Below are 9567 nucleotides of genomic sequence, written 5' to 3' on the forward strand. Positions count from 1 at the left end.
ACCACCACCATCACCACCACCATCACCACCACCACCACCACTACCATCACCACCACCATCACCACCACCACTGCAGGTCCAAGCTGCCATCACGTCTCACCTGGACAACTGCCAACGCCTTCCAGCTGTTTCCCCTGCTTCCACTCTCGCTTCTCTACAGCCCATTCTGCACACCAAAGTCAGAATCCAAATCAGAGTTGGTCGTGACATTCCTGTGACTTGTGGCTTCCCCTTGCTCTTAAGTTAAACCTAAAATCCATTATCGTGGCGTCAAGGTCTGTGGGGTCTGAACAACAGCCAGTACCAGGCTCCCTTTCCTATGCCAGTGCACCTGCCTAGCCTGAAAGTTCCAGCACATTGGGTCTTCCTGCCACAGGGCCTTTGCACACGCTTTCCCCTCCCTAACACGATGGTTTTCTTCCATCTCCCTTCCCCCAGAACTCTGACTCATCCCTTCAGAATACATCTTAGTAATTACTTCTTCTTGGAAACGTCCCTAATTTTCACATCTAGACTAGTATTCCCTCATGTGTTGAAAACAAATATTTATTGTGTGAACATATGTTTTAATGTCTGTTTCCCTAGCTACAACACAAGTTCTGTGAGGGCAGAAACTTGGTGTTTATACCCCTCAGAGCCTGTATGTGCTGTGACTGGATCATGGCATTTAGTTAATAACAGCAAGACAAATAGAAAAATTATACAGCCCAGTTTCTAGAAGAGTATTGTTATGAAATTTTAACAGAATAAATGCCTGAATTTATGTCCAGACCCTGACACCTGCTGGCTATGTTGTTTTAGTAAGTGAGAGGTCCTTTAGAATCTGTGTCCTTGTCTATAAACCTGTGATACTAACAGCCACCTCATATGGTCATTGTGATAATTTCATGAAATAATGTATACAAAAGCATTTTTTGACTGTAAAACCAGATATAAATATACTCTGTCACTCTCTAAATGCCTGTACATTGAGTCCTTCTCAAATATCTATTGGACGAATGCATGGATGATGGTTAAATGGATGGGTGGATGGATGGATCCATCAGAAGGTGGATGGGTAGAGGGATGGCTGGATGGATAGATGGATAAGTGGGTAGGTGGATAGATGGATGGGTAGGTGGGAGGATGGACAGATGGACAGATATACTGGCAGATGGATGGACATATCAACAGTTAAGGAACTAGTACAAGAGAGAAGAAGGAGGCCAAAGAGCCGGAGACTTGGAGGAGACAGGGAGGAGCTGGTTGGCCCTCATCCCCACCTCATGCTGATGGGACAGGTGGGGAAGATGATGGTGAAAATCACTTAAACCAGGCAGGAAGAAGTCACCGCTGACCTCAGGGCCATACCTCCTCAGGCTCTTCATGTCAGTGCTGTCGGTGACATGCCTTCACTAGGTCTTGATGACTTTACCGATTTTTGTCTTTGGGGGAGACATCAAATTGATTTGCACATACAGCAAAATTGGTGCAGTTCCTCCAGCTGCTGCCGGCAGGTGCTGACAAGCGAAGAAGTGGCTGTCTGAGGCTATGAAAATGCACTAAACATTCCCGTTAATAAGGCCTAGAAGCCTTCCGTATTTAATAAACTGCCATGGATAATTGGTCTCAGTTCCAAGGGTGGTTTCATCTTTAACTCCCTGTGCTCTGGGAGGATTAATGCTTGTAGCGACCGATAGGGATTAGTGGTATGAGAACTTGTCACACAGATCTATAAGGTTTTCCCCTTCTTGGCTCACATCCTGCTCCCTACTGCTGCCACTCTCTTGGGAAAAGTCACATGTACATCTGCGCACACACACACACACACACACATATTCACTATTATCACATAGTGATTGGTAATATAAAATGTGGATTGCTAGGTGTCTTTATCCTTTTCTGTAATTATAACAAACTACCTGAGTCTGGGTACCTTGTAAAGAAAACAGGTTTATTTAGCTCATAATGTTGGAGGCTAAACACTCAAGACTAAGCAACCTCAACTGTTTGGTCTCTCCTTAAGAATTTCTGGGGATATCACCCTTTGATTCAGAAGCAGGCAAGGAAATGGGATGCTGAAGGGACTAAGCCTGTGGTCTGCTCTTGCTTCGTAACAACACACTCTCCCTCCTCGAGGGCAACATTCCCGTGACCCATGGCCCAGTGGTCTTGCACTGGGCTCAAGGCTGAGCTGAGAACAGAGGCAGTCTTCAAAGAGGCTTTTAAGCAGGATGGAGCAGCCCTTGAGCCTCAGCAGGGATGGCTCAAGAGCATGGATAGACTCACATGTGTTTCTCTCTTCAACACATCTCCCTGATCAAGGACTCACCTTGACAGCCCTGTGTTCAAATGCTCGACCTTACCATCAGAGGGGTCGCCTTTGAACGGATGCCCACGGACTGGCGAGGAAACGCACGGAGGCCCTGACCCATTTGTCAACAGGAAAGTCCGGCGCCTCTCAGGATAGTGTAGGCCCAAGCCCAGCAGATGAGGGGGCTGCTGCTGAGGCTGTACGGTGGGGCAGCAGCACTGGGGTGTGACCCCGGATCCATCCTCCTGGTCTCTACGGAAGGAACAGATGCAGCGGCACTGTGGAGTCCTTCCATTGTTCAGAAACAGGAAGTCGGACCTCCAGTTTCAGGTAGAAGAAAGTGATCACTCGGAACTTCCAGAACCAGGCTTGCAGCTGAGTTTCCTGTTCAGCTCACCTTGGCTAACTCTGGCTCTTCTTAAGCTTAAACCTTCCTGGGGATGGAAGTCGCTCAAGCTCTTACAGAGGGGGTCGAGTGAGGATTAACCGCCTTACTGCATGCAACACACTTAGCCCAGCTCGCCAGGCATGAGAAGTGAGCTGATAGAAGCCGTAATAGGTTTATTCCCCTGATAAGCTCTGGATTCCCTGCAGACATCACTGCTGGGCTCAGAGACAGGATTGGAGGAAGGCTGGGAGGGCAGCCAGGGAGAGGAAAGGGCTCAGAGAATTCTGGAATTCCTGGTGAGAGAGAGGGGGGAGAGAGAGGGAGGGAGAGGGAGAGGGAGAGGGGAGAGGGAGGAGAGAATGAATATGAATTGCTTATACTGAAACATCTGAGTTACAGCGTCACTCAGCCCAGAGGAGGAGATGCTAAGACGTGGTTACCACAATCTTTCCGAACGGTGCACCAGCGCCATAGCTGAGGTGAGGGAGCTTTGGAGAGATATTTGCCCTTTCAGTGAACAGGGATTGAGATTAATTTGGCTTTGAGAATTTTAAATGCACACATTGTAATCATTGGCTGTGCCCTAGAGCATTGTAAAATCAGGGTTGGAAATCTTTTACCATCTACAGCCCGAGAGCAGGAACTCAGTCTTGCAAGCACTTTTTTTTTTTTTTTTTTTTAAACTCCCGAGCCCAGGGAAGAAATTGTCTGCCTGTCAGATTTGCATTTAGTGCCTTCTCCCTGGTGATGCTTCCTGCCCCAGTGCTTTCTCAGATCACTGTGAGCTGGCAGGAGTCCTTGCAAGCCTGGTGACTTTTACAAACACAATTCTTGAGAGAACCCAGGACAGAAGTAAGAACATAATGCTCACCTGTGCCCAGTTAGATTCTAACTTCTGAGATTCCTCCCCAGTTGTTTTAGGGTCTTACTTGCCCACATCACTAATCCTGTAATAAAAATTTGAAAATAATTTCAGTATCCTATTGAATTTGAAAAGCACCTTGAATGATGTTCTTTCTCTCTCTCTCTCTCTCTCTCTCTCTCTCTCTCTCTCTCTCTCTCTCTCTCTTTCTTCTTCTTCTTCTTCTTCTTCTTCTTCTTCTTCNTCTTCTTCTTCTTCTTCTTCTTCTTCTTCTTCTTCTTCTTCTTCTTCTTCTTCTTCTTCTTCTTCTTCTTCTTCTTCTTCTTCTTCTTCATCGAATTCCCATTTTGGAACACTTTGTCTCCCCCCACCAATCAGAATCCACCCCCTACATGTATAGTCTTTCAGTGGTAAAATCCCTACCTCCTAGGAGGACACAACCCACTTGTTTTGTTTACTTTGTGAATGCCATTGCTTAGTAGTATATAATGAGGGGCCCTGGACTTATTAGGGGTGTCTGGAGGTCACCATTAAGTAGATGAACACTTTATTAAGTCAATATTTGATAAGACCTTTCAAAGTGCTGATAATGTGTTTGTGGGACTGCCTGCCGAGATTAGAGACAGGGAAAGAGTCTTGACACTTGCTCCAAACCCTAAGTAAGTGTCCAGATTTAATCTCCTGCCCATCTATAATTGATTTTTCCATACATTTGGCGAGTCTGGGTAGTGGTTTAGATTCTGGAGGTTTTGCTGCATCAGCCTCCTTATTATGTAATCATGTTTGATGAAACCTAACATATACAATCCTGAACCCTGGAGCCTCCTGTGAGCCATCACTCATTACAGATGTGCCTCCTACTGGAGCAGACTTTATTGGAAGACATTACAGAGATGCATTCCCCCAGCCACTTCCAATCGCAGAAAGTATAACACACACACACACACACACACACACACACACACACACACGGCACACAGAGGATCACTTGACCTTGCTTTCTTTGCTGCCTCCCCATTACCTTTATCGTGAAGGAGCCCTTGGCCCGTCCAGTCATGAGAGAACAGTGACCGTTGGCTGTACCATCTGTAAGGATGTAAGGATCCTGGGAGAACAGAATGATTTTCAGCTGATATTATCATTAAAATCGAGTGCACATGGCCGTACTGCAAACTGCGGGTTAGATTGCACAGTCTCTAATAGATCAGTTGGCAAGGAAAGAAACAGAGCATGAGGAACAGGCATGCAAAGGCTATGTGCGGTGGCCCAGGCCTCTCATCCCAGCTCTCAGGAGGCTGAGGGAGGAGGCCAGTGGGAGTTCTAGACCAGTGTAGAAGCTACAGTGGGAGGCTGTCTCAAAACCAACCACACCAAATCAAGGTGTGTAAAAGAGGAAGAACGGGCCAATGTCTAAGGCCCTGGCCCTCTGCGGCCGGCAATGCCTGAAGCACCAGGAATCTTGAAGACAATAAAAAGCTCCTTCAGAGGGAGGCCAGCACCGAGCAGCCTGGGGACTTGGCACAGTTCCGTCCCATTGGTTGTGTGGTGTATGAAGGTGTCTGCTCAGGGTAGCCCTCTGATGTGTGGTTTCCAGTGTCTGCACTTTATTTCCCCAAGATTATCTCTTACGGAGTCCATCTGGTGTGAGCTCACGGCCCGTCTTTCAAGAATTTGGGCTTTGGAAGTGACGTCATAGGGTAAAATGCACCTCTGATTTGGAGGCACCCGGTGACCTTTGTCTGCTGCCGAGGTCAGAGCTGAGTAGAAGAAGCCTGTGTATCCGGCTTCTCTAAGCTGTGGTTGCATATTTATGCTCTTTTTGGAACTTTTTATGTAGTTATTTCTTTAGTCTGCATTGCCTTCTCCCCTAAATCAGACCTGGTCTCTCACAGGCCTTCCTCCCGCTTGCTCTCATAGCTTCCTGGACCCCGTTCATCCTTAGCGTGGAGATTGGTTCGGGGACTCATTCTTACTGCAGAACCTACTTCCTCCGCCTCTCTTGTCCCCCTAAATGCCAGGCTGCAAGGGGTGGCTATCCTAAGACTGTGGTCCTAGTGTCTCCTGTAGAGCGACCCTCCTTCCAGCTTGTGATTGGATTAAGGCCTTCATTCCTATTAGATGAAGATCCCTGGAGGTATTAGTAAGCCACGTGGACATTTCAGTAGTGTCAGATCATTGTGAAGGAGACCCTGGAAACTCGAAGTGACACAGAAAGGGCCTCAGGGGTGAAGGGCAGAAGTTTCATCCTTTCTTTTACTTCTTATCAGGGTTCATCTGAACTTGTTAATATTTTTCAGTTGAGATCTAGAATCCCGCAAAAGCTTTTGCTGAGCTTCCTGGACCCCCACTGGCCATCCCCTCTTCAACACACATGTCCAAACTCACACCTATTTAATATGAATGGGCTAGATTGTGGGAATATAGGCTTGGTCTGGTTTTGTTATCATTCAGTTCTCACAGTAGGTACTCAGGAAATGTGTGTTAGATAAACAAAAGTAAGGGCGCAGACTGGCAGGCACTGTATGGACTTACCAAGGTCGCTAGTGAGGAGGCATATGCTGTCGCTCTGCACTGTCCTGGGCACACTGGGTAACTTCATTTCCACCACTGAGGGTTTCCGCATGGGCATCTTACCATGGGTCCTTCCACACAGTGCCTCCCTGACTGGACAAGAAAGCCAGTCAGTAGACAGCCCTTACCAAGTAAACACCCTGGCACCCGTCTTCCCTTCTGCACAGCACTCTGGGGCCTGGAGGTGTCTCTACAGACTGTCTCAAGTGTACCGGACATCGCATGAACCAGAGGAGGCATGTGAGGCTAAGAATGGCTAAGGGGCATTTGAGGGGCAGAATTGTAACTACAGCCCAAGGCTTGGAGCCCCATAGCCAATGTACTTCCTACCAGACTCTGCTGGAGATGCAGATAAAAAGGATGAAGGTTCAGGGCCCAGTCTCTCGAGGCTTGCTTCCTGTTTCAGGCAGGTGTATCAGCAGGTCCAGGAAAGACGTGCTGCTGTGGCTCTCAGAAACGCAGCAGCATTCAGCATGGGTGACTCCGCTGTTCTGCGGTTTACTGGGATAGAAAGGCGGCGGGGAAGGCCAGCCGCAGAAAACCCACGCTCAAAATGGTGCAGAGGTGTAGCCTGGGCGGGTCAAGAGTCTGAGGCCATCCCTGGGATACATGGGATTGTATTCCAAAAGGAGAGAGGGAGAAGGGGGGGAGGGGAGAGAGGGAGAGAGAGAGAGAGAGAGAGAGAGAGAGAGAGAGAGAGAGAGAGAGAGAGATCCAAGTTCATCCCAAAACCCTTGTTTAAACCTTTTTTAGATTTATTTTATGTGTATGAATGTTTGCCTGTGTGTGTGTGTATTAAAAAAAAAACCAAGGCCTTTGTGGGGTTGGAGAGATGGCTCAGCAGTTGAGAGCGCTTGGTACTCTAGACTTATGGGTTCCCAGTACCCATAAGTCTTGGTGCACAAGCATCTGTAACTCCAATTTTCGGGATTCTTATGTCTTCTTTTGACCTCTGCTAGCACCAGGCACATATATAGTATCCATATGGCTTCTCCTCCAGCCATCTTTGAGGACTCCGCAGCTGCAGCTCGGCCAGCTGTGAGCCTATAGCAAAGCTCCCACCAGCGCGGGTTGCTGCTGTGCAGCAGTTCAGTGTGCACTGTCCACTTTGCTGTACCTAATCACTTAATTAGTGTGTGCCTGCAAGAAAGAGCTGATTCATTTAGAAGCTGAGCAGTGAAAATGCCCGAGTCGCTTGCCATAAACTGGATGGCATCAGGATGAGTGTAGAATCTTCCACCCCTTGTTCCTAATCCACTTAGCCCCAGGACACTAGGGGTCGGTTGGTCGTGCAGGGCACAGGTGCTGTGCTGAGGGCTACAGGGGGCCGTGGCTGCATTAACCAAGAGACACAGCGCACAGGGAAGGCAGGACCATGGGAAACACAAGGTGAGAGCCTTAGAAAAAAACAACCTGAGTGGTCGGGACATGTGCAAGGCCCTGGGTGCTTTCTGTAGCACCAGAAAGGATGGAAACAAAGACAACAGGGGACACGCTATGCTACTCTTAGGACCAAAGAACCCGTAGAATTGATCTTCGAGAAACCCAAGTGAAGTCAGTAGTGAGGTTCGAGCCAGCTTTTCAGTTGACAGACCATCTTAGTCCCATTGGAGGAAACGTGGAAGTCAGAATCCCACCAGGGTAACCCAGCTGGGGACCCAGGGATCGGGCAGAACCCCCCCCCCCCCAGGTGCTCTGTTAGGTATCCATGGGGACAAGACATTTCCCAGAATTCCCGGTCTTGCAGGTTGCTCTCCCAGAGAAGCCACGCAAGGACTTCTTGGGAGAACCGGAAATGAAGAGGGGCTACAGCCACTTTGCCACATGTGTCTTGTCCCTTAGCTGTCTGCGGTGACGGCAACTGTTTTGTGGTCTTCTGGAACCTTCTTCAGCTTCAGTCCTAAGTAGGTGTGTGTGTTTAGCTCTGTGGAAAACAGCCCTTGCTGCCACAGGATTTTCCTATCAAGGTCAAAAGCCACAAGGAACGATAAGACCTTCAGCCATGATGGGGTTCTAACCGAGGCCTGGGAGTTCCACGTTGATCCTGGTCTTCCCTACTTGCTGACCCTTTCCCCTTCCCAGTTTCCTGCCCCATAGATTTGACATTTAAGCACTGGACACATAAGCATGAGCTGCCCGACCTTTTTCTGGGGGTGGGGGGTGGGGGTGGTTCCTTGTTCCTTGCATGGAATTTGTGGGCCTCAACCTGTGAGAAGTCACCATGTGGTGTGTTGTGACCAGTCTTCCTTCGTGTATGTTATAATGGCGTACAGAGATCCACCACCCTCCCCTGCCAGTGACTGGCCAAGGTTAGAGTCGCAGGAATCTGGGAATGACCAGGAGGAAGAGCAACCGTCGAATGACAGCTTTGTTTTCGGGAGCAGTGGGCAAACCGGTTCAGATTTCAAAGAGTGATTGAAAGTATCATTTTTTTAAAAAAATAATTAGCATAAATATAAAATTCTATTATTCACCGCGGTTAATTGCTTACAAAATAGATTGTCTGAAATGCTTTCAAGTTAAAGGTGGAAGAGGCTCTGGGGCTGGAAATAGGGGCTTAACGTTCCTTGGAAGTCACAGCAGACGCCCTCTGAAGCACATGTGGGCTGTACATAGTGTTGCAAGTGCGTGGGGGGGGGATGACATAGGGCCCCCATGGGAACAGCTGGTAGATGCCTGTGTAGCCCAGTGGTGTGGGTGCATGAAGGCTCTATTTATAGCACAGAGAAAATCCTTCTGACCTGGATCATTTTTTTAAAGGATAGTGTGTCTAGAACTCGGCCAAAGTGGCTCTCAGCAGTGAGTTCGGACCTGATGGAGAAGAGGGCAGGTATGTCGACTCTGTTCCAGACCTGTTAGCTCAGAAGACCACTAAGTCATGCTTCATCCTGTCCTCAGTGCCCAGGGCGGGGTTTTCATAGCCTCTCTTAGTGGCTGTCCTATATGTGACAACTGTGACCTTTCTGTCCTCGGCTCTCACGACACAACTAACAACCCCGAAGACGAGAGCCCCAGAGCTTGCATAGTAAGGGTGTGATGGGTATAAAGGCATTGATTAAGAAAATTGAATCAGGGCTGGAGAGATGGGTCAATGGCCGAGAGTACCCCCTGCTCTTGCAGAGGACCCATGTTCAGATCCCAGCACCAAAATCAGATGGTTCACAGCCACCTGTAAGTCCAGGTCCAGTGGGTCCAGCACCTTCTGGCACTCACACGCATGTGGCACATGCACACAGACACACACGTGAATACATGGAAGAAAGTGAAAGCCAAAGCTCAGCTACCGTCGAGCTTCTTTTGAACTTTCTTCTTTCCTAAACTGGGCAGTGCGGGTGCTTGCCTTTCATCCCAGCTCCCTCGAGGCAGAGGCTGTAGGTGATCTGTGAGTTCAAAGCCAGCCTAGTCTGCAGCCACAGCTACACAGTGAAACCCAGTCCTGAAAAATAAGAAAAG

General features: G+C 48.5%; 1 protein-coding gene across 4 annotated transcripts in view; it reads left to right on the forward strand.

Moving 5' to 3' along the window:
- Atxn7l1 (ataxin 7 like 1) overlaps nucleotides 1–9567 on the forward strand; it is a 221338-nt gene that overhangs the window by 100494 nt on the left and 111277 nt on the right. The gene's annotated exons all lie outside the window — the stretch shown is intronic.

The sequence above is a fragment of the Mus pahari genome, chromosome 7 (genome assembly GCF_900095145.1).
Source record: "Mus pahari chromosome 7, PAHARI_EIJ_v1.1, whole genome shotgun sequence".
NCBI classification, from domain to species: Eukaryota; Metazoa; Chordata; class Mammalia; order Rodentia; family Muridae; genus Mus; species Mus pahari.